Genomic DNA, 21,822 nt, shown 5'->3' with positions numbered 1-21,822 from the left:
GGATTAAGGGGTTGGAGGTGGGTGGTAGTTACAGCCAAGTTGGTGTTGCCATAGAAGAGCAACAGGAATTATCCTTCTGGTGCTGGAATTTGTTCATCACTGTATCAATGTCAACATCCTGGTTGTGATATTGTACTATCATTTTGCAAGAATTTACCATTGGGGAAACCTGGGTAAAGGGACCATGGGATCTCTGTATTACTCCTTACAACTACATATGAACCTCAAATTATCTCAAAATACAAAGTTTAATTAAAAGTATTGATTGAATATATTCTAATTATGCAGATTATGTTTGGCAATGCAAAATAAATGTATAGTATGATTTATATGTTTGCATACTTTTTATAACAATGTGTGATAGCAGAAATTATACTTTTGTCTATTTTGGGGTAGGTGACAAGAAAAGATACACACATAGCTGTTCTGATTTCTGTACCATGTTGATACTATCAAATCTGTTCAGAAAACCCAATTTGGTTGCTGTGGGCAGGTATTGGCACTGTTCTAGGCTTTCACTTGCTGTCAAATAGGCTACTACATGCATTCACTCAAAAATAAATCATTGCTTTTATTATTCCTTGACTAAACACAACTCTCACTGGAAAAGAGTGAGAGTATCAGTTATTGATGAGTCTACTTTTAAACTGAGGAATAAATCATTTTTAGGTGATTAAATTATTATTATTATTATATTATTTTCTGAGATGGAGTCTCGTTCTGTTGCCCAGGCTGGAGCACAGTGGCGCGATCTCAGCTCACTGCAAGCTCTGCCTTCCGGGTTCACACCATTCTCCTGCCTCAGCCTCCAAGTAGTTGGGACTACAGGTCCTGCCTGTAGGTCTTGCCACCACCCCCAGCTAATTTTTTGTTTTCGTATTTTTAGTAGAGACGGGGTTTCACCGTGTTAGCCAGGATGGTCTCGATCTCCTGACCTCATGATCTGCCCGCTTCGGCCTCCCAAAGTGCTGGGATTACAGGCATGAGCCACCGCGCCCGGCCAGTTTTTGAATTTTTAGTAGAAATGGGGTTTCACAATATTGGCCAGGCTGGTCTCGAACTCCTGACCTCAGGTGATCCACCCGCCTTGGCCTCCCAAAGTGCTGGGGTTACAGGCTTGAGCCACCGCGCCCAGCCTTAAAATTCTTACATTAGTTAATGATCACAGAACCTTTAGCTGTTAAAGATATTTTCCTGATCATTTTAAATGCTAATATAGATACTCTTGTACTTTTGATTTTAAAAATGTTAAGTTTCAAATGGTGCTCAATTTACCATTTTTGAATTAAAAAATACATAATATAATGAAACATTTCTCATAATCTATTAGTCATCTGTTTTTGTCTAGCATTCATATATCTTCATGTTTTGTATATTTTTCACCTATAAAATGTGGGGCAAAAAGTATTCAGATAAAGAAAGTTCTATTTTTTCCACTTTTTTTTTTAAACAATGGAAACATCAGATTAGGGGGTGTTATGATTTTCAACAGCAATGGAAATTTAATTCAGCAGTAAGATTCTGAGCCAGGTATTATACATCAATATTTAATAGCATGAAATACAGAATCAGAATGCTTTGTCTTAAAGACCATCTCAAACTATGTGACAGTGGTTAAGGTTACTCTCCCCATTGTGCTTCATTTTTCCCTTCTATAAAATGGAGATAATGATATGCAAGCCTCACATGGCTTTTGTGAAGAATACGTCATTTAATTTATATAGAGACCACAGAATGACGCTCAGTATACAGTACGTGTTCAATAAATTTAGTCACTCCTATGTTTGCTTGAACTCGTTAATATGAATTTCCCCAGCATCTTCAGCACTCAATATCATCTCCATCACTATGAAGCCTCGCCTCTTCTTTTGGGTAGTTGAGACAATCTCAGGGACTGTGTGATAAATCAATTAAAGTTCTATTTTGAGACATTCTGGCACTTTAACAAAAACAACAACAACAAAAAACCTCCCAAACCACACAGAACTACTTCTTTCAGTTTGAAAGTAGTTGCCAAGGAAAAGAAAGAAAATGACTATATTACATTAAACCTAAATAACTCTTTGCACATAGGTGAGTAAACACATAAAGGCAGCACATGTTCCATGTGCTTTAAAAAAAGTACTGATAGTTTTGTAAACCTCCCCATGTCCATGGATGGAAAATGAGGTGAAATAGTATGTCTCCTGCTGAATACAGAAGTAAAGAGATAACTAGAGTGACACACATCTCTGATTCAGAACATAATTCAGAAAATTAACATGCAAGCATTTAGGAAAAGATTATTGGAATTAGTACACACCTTCTCACGTGTCATTCCTGCACAAATATGTGCCTTTTCAGGCATCTTGTTCTGACCTCCATGTCTAGTCCAGAATCCTTTAATAGATATTCTCATAGAACTTCTTTCATTCAGGAAACTTACCTCAACTTACAAGTAATCATTTATTGGTATAATTATTTTATTTAAACTTGTCCCCCTGTGCAGTCAGGGCTCACAGATCTTTCTGCTCACTATTGAGCCCCAATCCTGCACCCCACACCTGGAAAAAAGAGGCTCTGTAGAAGCAGAAGCAGTACAATTCTTTCAAACTAGAGGTGTGGGACTTGAAAGGAAAAGGTCATGTCAAACTACCAAGTGAGATAAAAGTAGCAAGCTGTCTCTAAAATAAGTAACAGATGCTAGAAAACTGGAACACTGAGTTAAGAAAGGATATATGTATGTATCACAGGGTTTATGTCTTGATAACAATCAACACTATATATAAATGGACTTGGAAAAATCAAATTCAATTTCAATATCAAAAACACTTGTGACTGATGGCATACAACCACTCTGACCACAGGACTGCACTGTAGCATCCCAAAATAAAGATGTAGCCATAATTCTGGGTGTGTGTGTGTGTGTGTGTGTGTGTGTGTGTGTGTGTGTGTGTGTGTGTGTGTGTGTGTGTGTGTGTGTGTGTGTGTTGCAGGGAGGGGATGGTTAACCACTGAAGAGCCAAATATTTTTTCTCATATCCACAGATCATGTTTCCGTGCCGTTTAGTTGGATTCCACTCTCTTTTTACTTATAATGTTGAGCAAGTGTGAGTTTGAAATTATACATATTGAATTTAATTAAAGTGAAAGATGAGAATTAAAGGAAATCTATGAATGTCAAAATAATTTTGAAACTCGTTATGTGAAGAAGCAATTAAAATTTACTTGAAAAAAATAACAGATGAAGACTTAAGAGACATCTGCCCAATAAAATGAATATTGCGAAAGCTCTATGATAAGCTTAAATGAAGAGTAATTCTCTAAATATGTGAGAGTAATTCTCTAAGTAAGTTGGAGCTCACCCCATTGAGACCTTTCTTCACATCATGGTTCATTTAAAACAAGTGGAGATTTTAAAAGTATTTCAACTTAGAACTAATGAGAAAATTTGATTTCAGTCTTCACCGCTACACAATTCTGTATAAAGTACATACAATTGGCTAAATGACATGACAGACTCAAATGCCCTTAAAATACAGCTTGCTTTTAATCACTGATAGTTGAAAGAGATTGCATAATTCTTCTTTTAAAACTGCCCAACTCTCGACAGAGTGAGTGGATTAAATATAACTAAACTTGCTCAAAAATCTGCAAGATGGTGTTCTGAAGAAAACGATGGTCATGATCTGAACAAAGAACTAATAACCTATGAAATTTAAAATTAAGTGCAAACATATAGCTTTAGCCATCTGCTTTATAATAATTTACTTTGCTGATACATCTTAACTGCTGAAAATCTCAACTTTGTTGTGAAATGCAACTTTAATCATTGTAGGACATGCAACCTTAATTACTGTAGGACACTTGGTTACTTGTGGTGAAAGGAAACTACTCAAACGTTATTTGCCATAATTTTAGTATTGAAAGTTAGAAGAAGAAAAAGTAGAAAAAGAGTTAATTGTTCTGAACATGCAGCACATACCTATTAAGGCTCATCTTCATAGAAAGATGTGGTGAGTATAGAAGACTTTAGGTATAATGAGTTGATCAGGGGCGCATGAAAAGCCCAACTAGACTCTAACACTTAATAAATGTATGACCTTGGGTAAGTTATTTTATCTCTCTGTGCCTGGATTTTCTCACCTGCAAAAGTTGTTTAATAACATTACCTACCCCCTTGGTGGTCTAAGAATTAAGACAGTGAATAAATCTAAACCATATAGAACCGTGGAACATGTGGAACACTTTTTTCCTAAAGTTTCCACCTTTGGAATAAGCAAAAGAAAAAAAAAACTATTATTTTTTAAAGAAATCAGTAACTGTACACTTCAACAATACAAGTATCTCCGAGGTCCAAAAGGAAACACAAACACATTAAATGCCAAGGGATGACATATAACAGGAAAACATAGCATCAACTCAAAAGACAATTTTTTTAGAATAAGAATGAACCTAAAGCATGGTAAGCTTCACTGCAAGGTACATCCAATATTTGCGCCTCCCCTGCCCCCTCCCCCTGCGCCCCTCACTGCCAAGTTCTACAGTTATCTTCCCAAAGCCATACCCCAAGCCTACTAAACAGCAAAGTTTTACCATCAAGTCCCAGGAGTGGTACCACTGAGTCCCAGCCCCGCCGTCGCCACCCCTCTTCTCTCTTTGGCTTTGGTCTTTTGACAGACACCTCTCTCCACCTCCCACTCCGGATACCAGAACGAACCTCCCGCCTGCCCTCTGTCCAGCAGAAAACTTCGAAGTGGGCAACAGGCTATAAAAGCCGAAGACACTCACCCCCGTGCCCACCCGCCCCCGCCGCCCCCCGTCCCCGGGGCCCGGAGCCCACTCCCACTCAGGCATCGGCCCGGGCACCGCAGTGCACTGCAACACGAGAGGACGCCGCTGGCTGCAAAGGAACCCATCGCGGATGTCCCGGTCAATACCCCTCAGACTGTTCCCCGACGTGAGTATCATCCCTAATGGAGGTAGACACGCCACCTCCCACCAGCTCAGCCCGCGAGGATGACCAAGAGGGCAGCGACCACAACAAAAACAACTCAACCCGCGACGCGAGGAAGCCGGCTGCCATTGCCACCCCCCGAGCGGCGCCGCGGCAGCAGCGGGGGCTGCGGCGCTGCGGAGGCCTTCGAGGGCGGTGGAGATTTACCTGCGCGGCCCCGCGCCCCCAGGCCGGACATCCTGCAGCAGCCGCTACCGCCGCCCCGCGGGCCCGAGGCGCCGCCCGCCGCCCGGGGAGGCGCCGCGCCGCAGTCCCGGCTGCGGCGCCCGGCACATGCTTCGCGCTAGCCGCGGCCGGCGCCGGCGCACAGGTGGGAACCCCGCGAGTGGGCGTTGAGGCGAATCCCTGCCCCCGCCGGCGCTCTCCGCCCGCTTCCACTCTTGACTTTGCTCGGTGCGCGGCGCCTGCCCTTGCTCCAGCGCCGAGCCGCCTGTGTCCGCGCCCCGGCGCCGTGGGCGGCTGCGGTCCCTGCGCAGCCGGGGCTGCGCGTCATGTGTACCTCCCGCCCCGCGGCGGGCTCCGCTGCACCGGGCGGCCGGGGGCAGCGCGGCAGCCCGGCCTCGCGCCCACTCCTCGCCCGGCACACGGACCCCCTCCACCCCCGCGCCCTCCCCCACTCCGGAGCTGTCAAAGAAGAAAACGCTGTGCACACACCTTGGAATGGACGGGCGCTTCAGTCACTGACTCGCCAAACTCTTAGAAGGCGTCCATTGGTCTGCAGGGAGGTTTGAGCCTGGAGTAGGAGCCGCTTTCTTATTATTTAATAATGTTGGAAGTGCCGGGTCCGCTGCCAGAGTTGTGGGTCATGTGGGCACAGCAGAGGCTGGCTGCTGCCAGTACCAGGGTTTCCTGAGGATCCTGAAACTATGATCTCATCCTCCTCATCCGCCTCCCCCGCCCCTCTCTCCGCGGGCGCGCACGCACAGCACACACACACACACACACACTCACACACACACTCACGCTGAATGCACTATCCTCCTTCCTGGACCGAAATATTCCTCTAGGGAAATAGTGGGCACGCTCGTCATTGAAAAAAAAAAAAATCCTTCAGACAGAGATTTTTCTCTTCCAAAGCTTGATTTATGTGCTTTGTTTATTTCCTACAGTTTTCCCTCACACGTGCAGGAGATTGGAACAGAGACTCAGATTTAAAATTAAAAATAATTATTCTCTTATGTTGACCCAGATTTTGGTCAGAACCCAAGAACTTAAACAGTACAATTTCAATTTAAAACAGAGGCAAAATATACAAGGCTTGCATATGGAATATTCTTAGATGTATGCAGTGGGTTTCTTTCCCAAGCTGCAAACATTCCCCAAACATTACCTCATTTATTTGCAGAGCATCTTTGCAGAGGAGGTGGATGAAAAGGCAAATAGTATTGTCACTTCAGAGACACGGAAGCATAAGTAAGATAACATGACCTATCCAGGTACACATAATAAGTCAATATCTCACTATAAATATTAATTGCATAGCTACTCACAGGTTGCTTTTTCACTATGATCAATTCCCAGATACTTAGTTTACCCAAAATAATGAAAACATTGATTATTTTTAAGTTACCAAGATTGAAAATTATTTTATCTTACTATATGTATGTTTTCATATAATTTTCTCTTGTATTATATTTCCAATTTCACGTTTTCATATAATTTTCTTTCTTTTTGGGGGAATGTGGCGTGTGTATGCATACATTTATATCCAATTGCATTGTTTAAATCCTTAGATAGTAATTTCAAGGAATTTTAGCCAATGTTTCTGAAGTAGTCACCAATTTCATAATTTGTACATGTCATTCAAACCCCTTTCACCTGACGTATATGAAGAGCTAACGCTACATTTTGAAGGATAGAAAGAAGTTTAATATAAGTATCTGTCTTTAGTTTACATCTAGTTGTTGAAACAAGATACATATACTGAATGACTGCAGATAAAAACCTTTGTAATTTTGGTGGTGTGAGTTATCACAAAGAAAGCACAAAATGCACTTATTTTCTTTTTACTTAATTTCTGTTCCATGTTCAAATCATCTCATTTGCCTATGTGCCCTATATTTCAATCTGTCATTAACCCTCCTGCCTTCTAAATGGCCAAGGTAATTATGTCTAACCTTGCCCTTCTCTTACACTTGCACCATATTCACATAAACAGTAAATGGGGATTGTTTTATATCGTAAAAGTTCTCAGAAAGAACACTCTTGGGTAGCTTCTGTTCAGTGTAGATAAGAAACTCCAGCAGCTAACTAGCCTGCTAATAACCCAAAAAGAAAACAAATAGTATGAAAGAGAGAATGGTCAGAGAAAAGGCAGAAGAGAGAGCAGTCAAGAGGGGGGAAAAGGAGGGGGAATGAAGTTACAAGATAAGAAAGTAAAGAAGAGAAGGAAACAAAAGGAGAAGAAAAAGAGGATCAACTTTCGTGTGAAAGCTAACATTTTCCAAATTTTGGTGCATGGAAAACAAATTCAGGAAATTGTAGACTTTCTTATTGAATTTTTTTTTTCTTAAACAAACTTACAGGAATTTCGTGGCAATGACACCAGGTGTCGGTTCTGCAGAGGATGTGCTGAAAGATCTCAAGTTTTGAAAAAGTATAGGATCCACTAAAAGAAATAAGTAGACCTATCAGTATAATGTAATAATAAAAATGACAATGGGATCAAATAGCCATGGTATATACATTTTTAAGAAGAAATTAACACTGAAATTAAGGGAGATAGATGGGAAAGCAAAGGCACTGATATAATAAAGTAGGCAATGAAGAGATAAGCTTGCAATATTTAAAGCAAAATAATATTAATAATATATTTTAAAGCACTTTCAGATTTTTCCAGATCTTTTCATACACTTTTATGGAGTCTAATAATAATCAGAAGTAGTCCGCTTTATGGACTTCATTTTTAAAGAGTGATAATTCTCCCTAATTTTTTATAATACATGTTGAATGGAGAAGTACTGAAAATTTTCACTCATTGTTTTGAAACTATTATGTTTTCTGATCAGTCAACTCTAAATGTTGCTTAGTATATCGTCTTCCAATACTTCTCCTAAACAATAAGTCTAGATGGATTTCTGGGCATAGATTGTAACAGTGATTTATAATACAGGATTTTACACATGCTATTGGAGTTAAACTAGAAGCTTTAGTATGTAGCAGACTCTAATGGCTTTGCAGCATTCCTGGGAGATTTCTGCAAAAGAGGTGGAGGGCTAAATTGAACAGCAATATATCAAGAGCACTTTCCTTTTGATCAGCATACTTATAGCAGGATTTGTTTTAATTAGAGATATATTTAGGTTTGATGATTATTACATGTGTTTCAGAAGTGCATTACAACTTCACTGGCTCAACAATTACTAGCAGTTTGTGTCAGAATCCTTCATTTGGGGAAAAATATTTTTAATGTGGTTATGCACAAGTATTTATGGTTTGTACTAACTTAAGCTATCATTATCCACGAAAATACATTCCTGATGTTTATTGTTTTGCTCTTACAATTTCTTGCTTTTTAAAATTATAATTGATATGAGAATGGCCATGGGTAAAATCAGAATGTTCACTATATTATGTTAATAGTAAAACTCTATGTGTGTACCTATGGTTTAATATGTAATGATATATAGAGTATACATGTGCTTAAGGTCAAATGGGGATGGTTACTGTTATCTGTAAACTGATAATAGTTTGGGGGCATGAGGAATTAACAATTTTGGAGTATTTAAATGATTCAAAAGAATTGAAAAAATAGACACTGCTATTTTATCAATTAGAAGCTCTTACCTCTTGATGTAGACTGTTTCAGGGAAGAATAGGGTCTTGAAAAACACAAAATATACATAAATTTTGCTTCCCCAACCGACTGGTTAGCTTTCAAGAATAAGAAGTATGTTAGCAGTCCCACACGGGTCAAGAAAATAGATCAACTGAGCTGTGGCTTGGTGAATTCATGGTTAGTTTTTTTTCCCTTGTGAGCACTACCAAATTTTGAGGCTAAGGTGGGCCCTAGGCAGAATTATGAAGTAGATGAATTTTTCTCCCTCCATTTTTTTCCCCAATGTCTCCTTCTTCCTGCAGAAGGCCTGACTGCCTTTGGGCTCCCAGGGATAATCAGCAACCCCTTGCTGTTCTCTCACTTTTCCAAATACCCGCATTGTGGAACTCATCAGCAGTGTAAAACAGATACCATGTTCTGACCTCCCCTGAAATGTGTAAATGGTGTTCTAAGTATTCATGAAACCTGAGGGGATGTGAGTATGTGTTTGTATTAAAAAACACCAAGGGTGTCTGTCTATTCAATCTCCTTCTGCATCACTTCAAGATGTGTATTTATATGTTTAATATGTATTCGCCTATGAAACTCAGCATTAAGACATGGCCCTGTCAACTGTTAGGGGGTAATTGCTAAGTCTAAGAGAGCAGAGGTAGTCTTCCTTTCATCCCACCTATGCTCTGTCTCCTTAACTAGACTGAAGCCCCCTACACATGGGCAGGGCCTCCGAGCTCAGCAGTCCCTGGCAGTGCCTATTATGGTGCTCTGTTGTGATGTCTCTGTTGATCTTCCTGTCTGGCTGACTACCTCAGAAGAAATGTTGTTTCCATTCTCCAGGGTCTTCTCGAACTGAAGGAGAGAACCTAGCTTCAGAACTGGTGTAAGCGGTCAAGTGTATTTTGTTTCTTAGTGTTAGAATGAACAAGTCTGTTGACATTCTAAATGGGTGAAAGTCCACCTTATAATGGCAATTCATTAAATACATATTATGGTGATTCACATCTCTCAATGGCATCACACCAGCATGCCCTTTACTCCTGGGAGAATTTATTTTCTCAATGGACCATAAACAAAATACAAATGTTTTAGATGAAACTTTAATGCACTGTCACGGTAAAGCCACAGCAGGAAAAAGCCACCTGGAGAATAGCTTTTGAGAAGGTGCTTATAATCTGCTCACTTTACTGCTAAAACTGTTTTTAACTCTACTTTAAATTGCTTTTTGGCTGAATGTTTGTGTGTGTGTGTGTGTGTCTGCCCAAGAATACAGAATATTTTGATACGTGTAACCATGGATTATACTGAATAAATCAGAAATATCAATGGCAAATACTGGCAAATAAATTTGTTCAATGTAGATGACTTATCCAAATAATTAAAGACCAGAAAACCGCTACTACTTATTGCACATTAAGTATCTGAATAGCTATCTACTTATTTCAGGAAAATGTCAAATTTTTCTTTGATGATTTCTGAAGAAAACCTAATGTTTTTAAAAAATACCAAAGAAGCTGTTACAAAGTGAAAAGCTTAGTCAAAACAATTTTATTTATGAAAAATCAGTTTGCCTGATTTAATTTTTTCCCGCTGAAATGATTCTTTACATATCAGGTAGATACAGCCCAAATCTCTTGTAGACCATCAGGAACTATGTTAACAAGCACACATTTTAATTTGAAAGTTAATTCCTACAGCAAATACCATATAATTTATTTGATGCTGAGAAGCCTTATGTGTTATGAAAAACTAAATGAAAAATAAAGGAGGGAGGATGAAGCTAAACTAACCAATTTGTCATCTTTAAGATTGTGTAGTGAATATGTGGGTAGATCCATAATTAAAACTTATTGTTGGGAAATAGAATATTTTAGCCTTTAGGGGATACATTTTGAGATAGTTCAAAGTGTATTTATATGTGTAATGATTTTTCTAATAATATGCAAATTTTCTTTGTTAATCAAGATGCTTGTATTTTATATGTGCCACAAATATCACACAAGATTATCTTGATCTTTCCTCCTTTTTGTCCCTGACCTACATCACCAGCTTGAACATTCCACCATATTTCAATGCTTTTTCATTTACATATTGCTTTAACTTCCCCCTTTTTTATGTCAATCAGGTAGTCTGAAAGAAACAGGGATAGCAGGGATTTTACGTGTTTTATCATAACCAAAAACCAAAAGCTTTAATTTGTACCCAGTTCTTCGTCTGCGGTCAGCATTGTCTTTGCTGCTCAGTAGACATATCTGAACATTTCCTGATATTGAAATTGTTGCTATTTTCATTTGCACATATCTCAAAAAACATTTTAAGATTCTCAGGGACAATGTTTATAATGAAAAACATTCTGTTACTTTTTTCTTCCCTAGAGAATCAAGCGTGTTTATATCATGTAGAAGGTGCTTGGGAAATGTTTATAAGATTAGAATGATAGGAATATTTTTAAAAATTACTTCTGGCACTACACAGCACATGGAAATAATTTTTTGAGCTTGTGAATTCCTTTGACATATCATGTTTTTATATGAACAAGATGAACTGGGTACCTTGTTTGGTTTGCTTTTGCCATTGGGGTACCTTTTGGTTTGTATGTTTAAAACACATCAAAAAAATTTTGGATGGCAGAATTATGTATATGGAAAGGTTTTCATTTAAATTGTATGATCAATACCACAGCCATCTACTTCTTACTGTAATGACACTAATTTAATGAAGGAAAATAATTGTAACTTCCCTCATTTACATCTATGTCTTAAACGATTACGGTAAAAGACTGTGAGCATTTAAAAAATATTTTATATAGCCAGTCATGGTGGTGCATGCCTGTAGTATTGGCTGCTTGGGAAGCCAGGGATCACTTGAACCCAGGAGTTCAATGTTACAGTGAGCTATGATCGCACCACTGCACTCCAGTCTGGGTGACAGAGCAAGACCCTACACTGGGATATATATAAAAGAAATAGTGGATAGTTTAAGATCTTTTGTTTTTTATTTCAAAGAAAATAAAAACAATTTACTTATTTTATAGTAGAAGTGGAGTGAATACTTTAAGGATTATGGTACATAAAGTATTCCATAATAAATATTCTCTCTCATTTTCTTACCATCATTCAAAGTGCATCCTTCAGCCCAGTGTTACTCATTTTCTTTGAGCTCATATCAAAGACTTACTCATGGAAACACTCTCTTAAAACCTATTCATATAATGTGCTGTATTGTTATCTAACCATTTCATGTGTATTAGACATCAAGATTGTAAACTTCTAATCCAATATATCAATTGTGCATTTCACAGCATTTTGCAATTATTCTAGAAATACTTGCTGATAGCTTTGTTGATTGACTGAAAATAGACTGCTATTTTGACATGACACTGCCCCAAAATTGGAAAGAGTAATTTCTTCTCTTTCTATTTATTATTAATCTCTATGAGTTTCCAAATATTTAAATATATTCCTAGCACAGCATTAAAGTTGTTTTTAATAATGTCATAAAATTGATAAGTTTTGTATCTGTATTTGTACATAAGTAAATAAATAAAAATTAAACCAAAATCAATTTGTTGTTTATTTGTACGTGTTGTTCTTTTAAGTTCCTGCCTTAACCAGACAGGATTACCGTAGTTACCATTCATTTTGGGTAATGTAATTTTATTTCTGATATTAATAAACTTCTAAAAATGCATCTGGAGTTAATTGAATGTAAAGGATTTTCTCTCTTTGCCATTTTTTCTTTGTTCTTACAAAATTTTGATAATTTAAAATTTTAAGCTGATTTACTTTTTCAATTATTTGTCAATCGTACTACAAAATGGTTTATATTTGTTCAAGGAAAATGAACAAATACTTCAACAACCAAAAATATTTATTGAATGCCCAATATATAATAAGCACATTTGTTTAACAATAGGTCATATCAAAGAGTTGCTATCTACAATATCTAGTCTTCAGGAAATTCAAATTTACCACCTGAGTTTTTGTTTCTAAAATAAAAATCCAAATTATAGTATTTTTCACATCCTGGATAGAAAAAAAAATACACTAGGACCTGCTCCACTGCTACCTCCACCCCATCTGACATGAACACCTTTCCAGTCACTTTCATGTTAGTTGACATGATCCTTACTGGGCAGTGATGAAGGATTTGGCTCATTCCCTTCACTTTTATTTTTACTGCCCCCCTGGGGCACCTTTAACCTATGAAACTTTCCTGATACAAAACAAGCAAAACCAGTAATCTTCAGTCTAACCAGAACAGGATAATCCAGTAGGTGTACTATGCATGGGCTTTTAACGTTAGCGACAGGGGCACTAAAATACTTAGAAGATTCTTTTTAAACTTCAAAGTCATTTATGAAAAGTAAATGAAAACTTCTCTGGAATTAGCACACTGATTTTATGGTCACTACATTTTTTTAAGCTTTCTTTTTTTTTTTGGAGATGGAGTTTCATGCTTGTCGCCCAGGATGGAGTGCAACGGCGCGATATCGGTTCACTGCAACCTCCTCCTCTGGGGTTCAAGCTATTCTCCTGCCTCAGCCTCCCGAGTAGCTGGGATTACAGGCGCCCGCCACCATGCCTGGCTAATTTTTGTACTTTTAGTAGGGATGGAGTTTCACCATGTTGACCAGGCTGGTCTCGAACTCCTGACCTCAGGTGATCCACCCACCTCAGCCTCCCAAAGTGCTAGGATTACAGGCATGAGCCACCAAGCCTGGCCTTTCCTTTTTAGCTTTCCTTTACTGAGAATTAAAACATACATAACAGTACCCATTATTTAGGTGCAGCAATTACTAATGCATGGCCGAACTTTCCACATAACCATTCATCCCTCTATCCATATTATTTTGAAGCATATTCTAGAAAGAAGATAAATCCATCCATATTATAGTATATCATTATTACAATTTTAATTTAAAATTACATTATATGCCTAAGTAAGTCAGAATACTGTATTATCTGTGCATAGAGGCTCTAAAAATCTTAACTTGGCTTCGACTGCAGCATATGTACATCTTTAAAGCCAGTGTGATACTTTACAAAGTGGACATTACACAAACACAATTACACGTGCTTAGAAATACAGTAAATAACTTAGATTGCTCATTCCTGGAAGCTCCTATCCATTCTCTAAAGGCTGTTTCTTTTTATCTTAGTGTTTACTTCTGAATTTTTCTCAAAGTTGGTGTTTTGTTATTCTTCTATGCTTTTATCCCTGATCCAGGTTAAATTTTTCCCCTAAGACCTGGCCAGTTTTTTCTTTTTCTTTTTTTTGTCCCTCAAAAAGAAATTTGAATTTCTTTTTTTTGTCTCTCTCTCGCTGGCTCTCTGTTTCTCTCTCTCTCTCCTGTTTCCCTCCCACTTTCCTCATTTTCTGCCTCTCTTTCCCTTCCTCCCTAGCTCTTTCTGATCTTCAGTGCACAGTTTGACTTTTTGAGAAATGTAACCAATACTGATCAATATACAGACACTGATATCACCAAGAAAATTCCCCATGCACTTTCCTGGTAAATCCTGGCTTACCCCCTACACCCAGAGGTAATGACTGTTTGATACCTGCCATTATAGATTTGCTTCGATTGTTCTGGAATTTTGTGTAAAAGAAGTTATACAATATTGTATGCTTTTGCGTCTGTCTCTCTTAGCACAGCATCATGTCTGTGAGATTCATCAATGTCATTGTGTGTATCAATAGTTGGTTTCTTTTATTTTTCTTTGCTCAGTTTTAATCCGTTGTGTAAATATATCACAATTGGATCAAACATTCCCATGTTGATAGACATTTGAGTTGTTTACAGGATTTGACACTTATGAGTAAAACTGCTACGAATGTTTTTGTATGAGTATTTTTGAGAGTTTCTGTTTTTATCTTGGGTAAATACATGATCAGTTTTATCTTTTTGGATCTGTATTTTTACCTTTCTTTGGTAAATACTTGGTAAGTCTTATAGAGGTTATTAATTTCATTTACCTATTCAAAAACTCAGCTTTTGGTTTTTCTTGACTGTCTTTTTTATCTGTTTTCTTTTTTTTTATTGGTTTCACCCTTTATGCCTACCTTCTGCTTACTTGAGGTTTAATTTACTCTTCTTTTACCTGTTTCTTATGATGGAAATTTAGATAATTGATTTGAGTGCTTTCCTCTTTTCTAATATTAGAGTTTAATGTGATAATTTTCTCTCTAAGCACTGCTTTAGCTGCATCCCTGTTTTGATTTGCTGTTTCTCATTTATATTCAGTTTATTTTTCCTGATTTTTCCAGTGACTTTTTTTTGATCAATTTTATTTAGAAATGTGATTTAAATTTCTGTATATTGGGCGGTTGTTTCCAGACATTATTCGCCTGTTGATTTCCCTTTCCATTGTGGACACAGAACCTACTCTGAATGATTTCAATCCTGTTTAATTTATCGAGGACTATTTTATGGGCCAGAATATGATCTATTCTAGTGAATAATCTGTGTTCACTTGAAAAGAAAATATTTTCTTTTGTTATTGAATGACGTGTATAAATTACATTTAGGGAAATTTGGTTGGTAATATTTTTATAGTCTTCTGTAATACATCCTGAGTTTTCTATCTATTTATTCTATCAATTATTGAAAAAGGGGTGTTGGAACCTTTAACCTGTAATGGCTATGGTAGTTATCTATTGCTGCCTAGCAGAATACCACAAAATGTAGTGACGACATAAAGCACCTATTTATTATTTCAGAATTTCTGCGGGTCAAGATTCTGGATGTGCTTAGCTAGGTTCTCTGGCTCTGGATCTCTCACAAGTCTTCAGTCTTCTCAAGGCTTGATGGGAAGGACTCACTTCCTGGTTCACACATGTGCTTCTTGGCAGGACTCAGTTTCTCTTGGGTTGTTGGGCCGAGGCCTCAGGTTTTAAGAGCTGTTGCCCAGTTGGTTCCTTTTCACATGAGCATCTCACAACCTGGCAGTGGTTTCAAAAAAGTGAGGAACTGAAAGAAGAAGTGAGAGTTCCAGGGAGATAGGGAGTTCTAGCAAGACCTTGTATCCTAATCGCAAATGTCACATCCTATCACTTTTACAATATTCCATTGATTAGAAGCAAGTCATGAGGTTCAGCACAAACACAAGGGCATGAACACTAGGAGATGGAATCATTGGGAGCCATGTCAGAAGCTGCCTATTACAATAGTAGATTTGTGGCAGTCTCTTTTTATTTCTATCAGTTTCTACTTAATGCATTCTGAAGCTTTTTATTAGGTGCATAAACATGTAGGATTCTTACATTCTCTTATAGAATGGACTCCCTTTTCACTATCAAATGACCTTAATCTTTTCTGTGTTCTCTCCTGATTTTCTCTCTCTCTCTGTCTCTGTCTTATTTTTCTTGAACAGTCTTGCTTGAGGTTAATCCATTTTGTTGATACTCTCGAAGAAACAACTTTTGGCATATATTTGGGACTTGCTTTTTAATGTCTTCTGAAAATCACTATATTTTAAATGAGATGTTAAGTTAATTAACAGTTAATGTAATTCTTAATATGGTTGGATTTAGGTTTCCTATATTGTTATTTAATTTCAACTTGTCTCCTTTGTCCTCCTTTTCTGTCTTTGTTGTGAGTCATAGGATATTTTTAGAATCTTAAATATATTGGCTTTTAGCATAGCTCTTTGAATTATTGTTTAATGGTTGCTATAGGAATTATAACATACATTCTTACCTTTTTACAATCTATTTAGAGTTTCTATTGTACCACTTTGTGTAAAGTATATAAATCTTTCAAACATATAGGTCAATGTATTCCCCCACCTTAACCTTGATGATAAAACTTTTGCATATATTTTTTCTATTTATGGTATAGGCCCCATGCCTTAGTCCAATTTTTGTTGTTATAATGGAATACCTGAGGCTGGGTAATTTATAAAGAAAAGTGGTTTCTTTAGCTCATGATTCTGCAGGCTGGGAAGTTCAAGGACATGGCACTGGCTTCTACTTAGCTTCTGGTGAGGGCTTTTATACTGGGTCAAAATATGGTGGAAGGTCATAGAAAAACAGACTCCTATAAAGAGGGACCAAACATTAGTAGGAACCTCCCTTTATACAAATCCATTCTCAGGGGAACTAATCCATTCCTGTGAGAATTAATCCAGTCTCTCAAGAGTGAGAACACACTTGCTACCTGGAGAACAGTACCAAGCCATTCATGAAGAATCCACCCCATGACCCAAACCAAACACCTCCCACTAGGCACCACCTCCCAACACTGCCATACTGGGGATCAAATTTCAACGTGAGTTTTGGCATGGACAAAACACATCCAAACAATAGCATCCCAGAATGTTGTAATTTTTTTTTTAAACAGTAATAGCATTTTAAAAAAATAAAGAGGGATCAATAGTGTTTTATATTTACCCAGATGTTTGCTATTTCTGAATTCAGAGTCCAGAGTGCTCACCATTACACCATGGAACCTCACAATGATGTTTGCTATTTCTAATGCTCTTATCTCTTTTTAAATATCTGAGTTTCTGTCTAGTATCATTTCCTTTTATCCTGATGAAATTCTATAACCTGCAGTTGGTAAATATATGTTTCACCAAATTTTGGATATAGTCAACCACTATGTATTAGAATATTATTTCTGCCCCATTTTCTTACTCTTGTCATAATAAACTTTAATTACATATATATTATACCATTTGGTATTGTTCCATGGGAACCTGAGGCCCTGTTAATTTTTTCAATCTATTCTCAGATTATTATTATTATTTTTTTTTTTTCCTGAGACAGGGTTTTGCTCTGTTGTAGAGGCTGAAGTGCAGTGACATGATCACAGCTCACTGCAGCCTTGACCTCCTGGGCTTAAGTGCTTCTCCCACCTCAGCTTCCAGAGTATCTGGGAATACAGGCATGCACCACTATGCCCAGTTAATTTTTGTAGTTTTTTTTTTTTTTTGTAGAAATGGGATTTCACCATTTTTCACAGGCTGATCGACTCAAGCCATCCACCCCTCTTGGCCTCCCAAAGCGCTGGGATTATAGGTTTGAGCCACCATGCCAGATGCAGACTGCATTCTTTATAGTTATATATCTTCAAGTTTACTGTCTCATTTTATTGTCATCTCCATTCTGCTTTTGAGCCTGTGCTGTGACTTTTTATTTCATATATTTTATTTTTAAATACTAGTATTTAATTTTAGTTATTTTTGACATTTTTTACTTCTTTTTTGAGATTTCCATTTTTTACTCTGAGAATATTTTCTTTTATGTCACTGAGCATTTTTTTTTTTTTTTGGAGACGAAGTCTCACTCTGTTGCCAAGGCTGTAGTGCAGTGGTGCGATCTCAGCTCACTGCAACCTCAACCTCTGCCTCCCAGGCTCAAGCGATTCTCCTGCCTCAGCCTCCTGATGTCATTGAGCATAATTACAATAGCTTTTTCAGAATTTTTGTCTGCTCATGCCAATGCCTTGATTGTCTTGGAGTTGGTTTCTACGTTTTTTTTTTCTTGAGGATGGGTCACATTTTTTTTGTTTTTGTTTTTTTGAGTAATTTGGGATTTTACCTGAACACTGGGCATATAATGTTGGAAATAACCTATTTTAAATTCTTCCAAAGAGTGTTGATTTTTTCATTTGATTGTATTAGCAGGTAATAAACTTGGTTGCAGTCAAACTGCAAACAATCTGTTTTGCAGCAACTCAAATCTCAGTATAGTTATTTCATTCTTAATTAGCTTCTGTGGTCTGCCTCATGCATGTGTGGTTTAGGGTTCTGCAGTGCTTGTAAAGAAAACTTGGGGTTTCTTTTCTCTATCTCTCCTTTCTGGGATTATTCCTTTACTTTTCACAAGTTGCGGTATCTTTGAACTCTATCCTTTGTTTCTTTGAGTCAGAAAATCTGTAGATTTTCTATAGGAATTGTATCCACTCTGCATGGGGCCTTCTGCAGCATTCTTTTAGCCTAAGAGCTGTAAAAAAGGTAAAATACTCTGTGTTATTCCATTTTAAAGTGTTGACCACCCCTGATATCCATTTGCTTTTGTTCACTCTATGGTGCTTTCAGATGAATGTTTTGTTATAAAGGCAGTCCTTGCTACGCACAGTCCTTGCTATGCACAGTACTGCGTCAATGGAAACCTGTGAATTTTGTAACTGCGTCTTCTCTTTGCACATTAGCTGATACTATAGAACTGTATAAAGCAATGACATAGTTCTGATATGCACGACTTTTAACATGGTTTTAGGTAACACGCGGACTGCCTATATTTTTGTCCAGAGTCTATAGCTGTCTTCAGAAGGATTATTCTTGCTGGATCTTTCTTGTCTGCATCAGAAGAGGAACTCTTTCTCCTGATCATTTTCTATAATGGTCTCATGCTTTTTTACTTCATAGCACTTTTCACAATTTATAACTATTTATAGTTATAACTATGTCTATGTACTTATTTTCAGACTGTTTTGTTAAAATTTTTTGACAAATAGGAAGCAATCAATAGATATGCAAGGAATGAAAGGGTGAAACATTGCATGACTAAATGATATCTTCCATGATGGTAAAACTTAGGTAGCAAAATGGTTTTAATTATAGTCCCAAAAGATACTTCCAGGGACTGTAATCAGGTAAACAGTATCATCACAGGGGTCCACATAAGATCTCTATGTTTGTTTAAGAGCTAAAATAGACATTTTATTTGGAAATTATAGTAACAAGAACACTTCAGTCCTACTTTTAGATATTTCTGAATAATGCCTAATTGGGGAGGTGGGAAAGGCTTGACATGTTACTATTCAATAATAAAGCAAAGTTTTAAACACATAGATTTTTGTGTCATCGAATGATTAAGAATCAGTGTTTATATAGTTTTAACAGATCACAGTAATGCCATATTTATATGATTAGAGAGCAGATCTCAAATTTAACAGTTTAGAGACTCTCTTTATATCAGACAGCTACTGTAGCACTTAGCATAGGGTGGATGCTCAAGAAATGTTAGTTTATTTCTTTATTGCCTCATCCTTCTACTATTCATAACAAATCAAACAAGTATGCTTTTCAAACAGCTCAGTTTGCTAGTTTTCAAGTATAGATGTAACCCTCTATGTTAATAAAGCTTAATGAAGCTTAGGTGGAAATTGTCATTTGTTTATTACTTAAAGCAATCTGTAGAGCAGATAAGAGTGGAACATTTATTGTAAAATGAATAAGAACATATGGATCTTCTGTTTAGTTTTCTGGATTCGCTTTGCTTTTGCCCTGGTGAATGAAGGTACAAATAATAAAGGACCTCGATTAAGATTTTAAGCTAAATTTCTCCAGGCGCTAATTTCTTGGCTAGAGTAGAGGAGGTCTTCATACATGGTCTGCATCATTCTTAAGCGAAGTCTAATTCAAGCTATTTCCTTCATGAAAGACCTCTTCAGGGTTACATATTTTCATTTACTAAGTGTGTGACATTAGAGTGGGTGGTATCATAAAATTTAATTAACTGACGACAAATAAGGCAGATGGGATTGCTACAGATAGATGGTATGAATTTCCCTATTTTTGGGGTGCAGATTTAGTGGGATTATATACCACTGTCTCTCAAACTTTAATGTACATAAGAATCACCTGGAAATCTGGTTAAAATGCAGATTCTGATTCAGCAAGTTTGGAATAGAATCTGGGTCTGCATTTCTAACAAGATCCCAGGTGATGCCTGTACTGCTGATCTGAAGACCACACTTCAGCTTGCTAGATTATACTACAGACTTGCTTGCTATGTCAACTGAGATGGAGCTTAAGATATTTGCTGTTATTTCCTCCCTTTTGAAAAGGTAGTTAATGCAACCCTGGAAATCTTTACATTTGCTAGGTAGAAAACTTTGTGTATTAGGTTGGTACAAAAGTTTTTGTGGTTTTTACCATTACTTTCAATGGCAAAAACTGCAATTACTTTGGTACCAACTTAATAAAATAAATTCCAGGTGATATTGGTGAGGACACTCCATGATTTTAGAATTTCTTGGAATTTTTTATTTTGACACATTTTTAGTACACCTGAAATATTCAATAATAAGATCTTTTTGTTTTTTTCAATGATGTAGTGTTTATATATAATAAAATGTACTCACTGAAAGGGAACTTAGCTGTCATCCCAATTTCTCATTTCACAAATAAGGAGACTGGAGCTAGTTTAATTACGGGACTTGACCTCTTACATGTTCTGAGGCTCTTTAACATGCAAAAAGAAATTATATTGATTTGGGAGAAGATCATACTGTGGTGCTACCCCAAATATATTAAATTAACTGCTTTGATTGGGACTTAAGCAATCAGTTCCATAAAACAGAATTATTTTCCAACTGCTTTGAACCAGTTACTTTGGCATTAGTAGGCACAATATATTCAGAGACCTCTTTTGCTAAGAAAACTAGCACTACTCATTTCTGTTCAAGGTATTAATTGGGAACACTTAATTAAATGGTAAAAATTATTCTTTGATAATAAACATTCAGTTTACAGAGCTAAGCTCTGCTAATTCAGAAGATATTGCTTACAATATTCCAGCAAAGCACATGGATAAAAGAGACATGATTAAATTGAGAAGATAACTAATATGTCTGAGTATAAATTAAAAACATGGTAAGTAATATAAATGACTAGATCTCCTCAGTTTTTCAATGCGATGTTCAAATTGAAAACTTACTATTTTATCTGTCTGTTTTTTTAAGTGAAGTTTTATTTAAAATTAAAATGGATACAACTCTGACCTCTCACCTAGGCTTGCATTTTTCACTGCAAACAGCATATTTCCTTTCTTATGTCTATTTATGCTTCAAATTAAGAACCTCTAAAACTGAACTCATATTTTCTATTTTCTCTAAGAGCTTTCCATGTTGAACAAAGTAAAAATATAATTCTCCCAACATAAAATTGGAATTGTCTTTGACTTTCTTCTCATTAGCTTGATATATCAGCCAGTTTCACTGATTCTTTTTTCCAGATTTTGTTAGTCTATGAATTTTTGCTATTCTATGACATCACCTTGCTGAAACTATAATTAGCTCACACCTATTTTTACAAACATCCCC

General features: G+C 37.0%; 1 protein-coding gene across 7 annotated transcripts in view; it reads right to left on the bottom strand.

Moving 5' to 3' along the window:
• DTNA (dystrobrevin alpha) overlaps nucleotides 1–5,867 on the bottom strand; it is a 396,061-nt gene extending 390,194 nt beyond the window's left edge. For 3 of the 7 annotated variants that reach the window (XM_054537800.2, XM_054537804.2, XM_054537807.2), the window contains exon 1: nucleotides 5,651–5,867. The gene's annotated coding sequence lies outside the window, so the exon portion shown is untranslated. The remainder of the gene's footprint in view (nucleotides 1–5,650) is intronic. The other 4 variants (XM_024235844.3, XM_054537811.2, XM_054537817.2 and 1 more) reach the window with 3 other exon arrangements.
• Nucleotides 5,868–21,822: the final 15,955 nt, after the last annotated feature.

This window comes from Pongo abelii, chromosome 17, assembly GCF_028885655.2.
Source record: "Pongo abelii isolate AG06213 chromosome 17, NHGRI_mPonAbe1-v2.0_pri, whole genome shotgun sequence".
Taxonomy (NCBI): domain Eukaryota; kingdom Metazoa; phylum Chordata; class Mammalia; order Primates; family Hominidae; genus Pongo; species Pongo abelii.
This window is presented reverse-complemented; position numbering and strand designations above follow the sequence as displayed.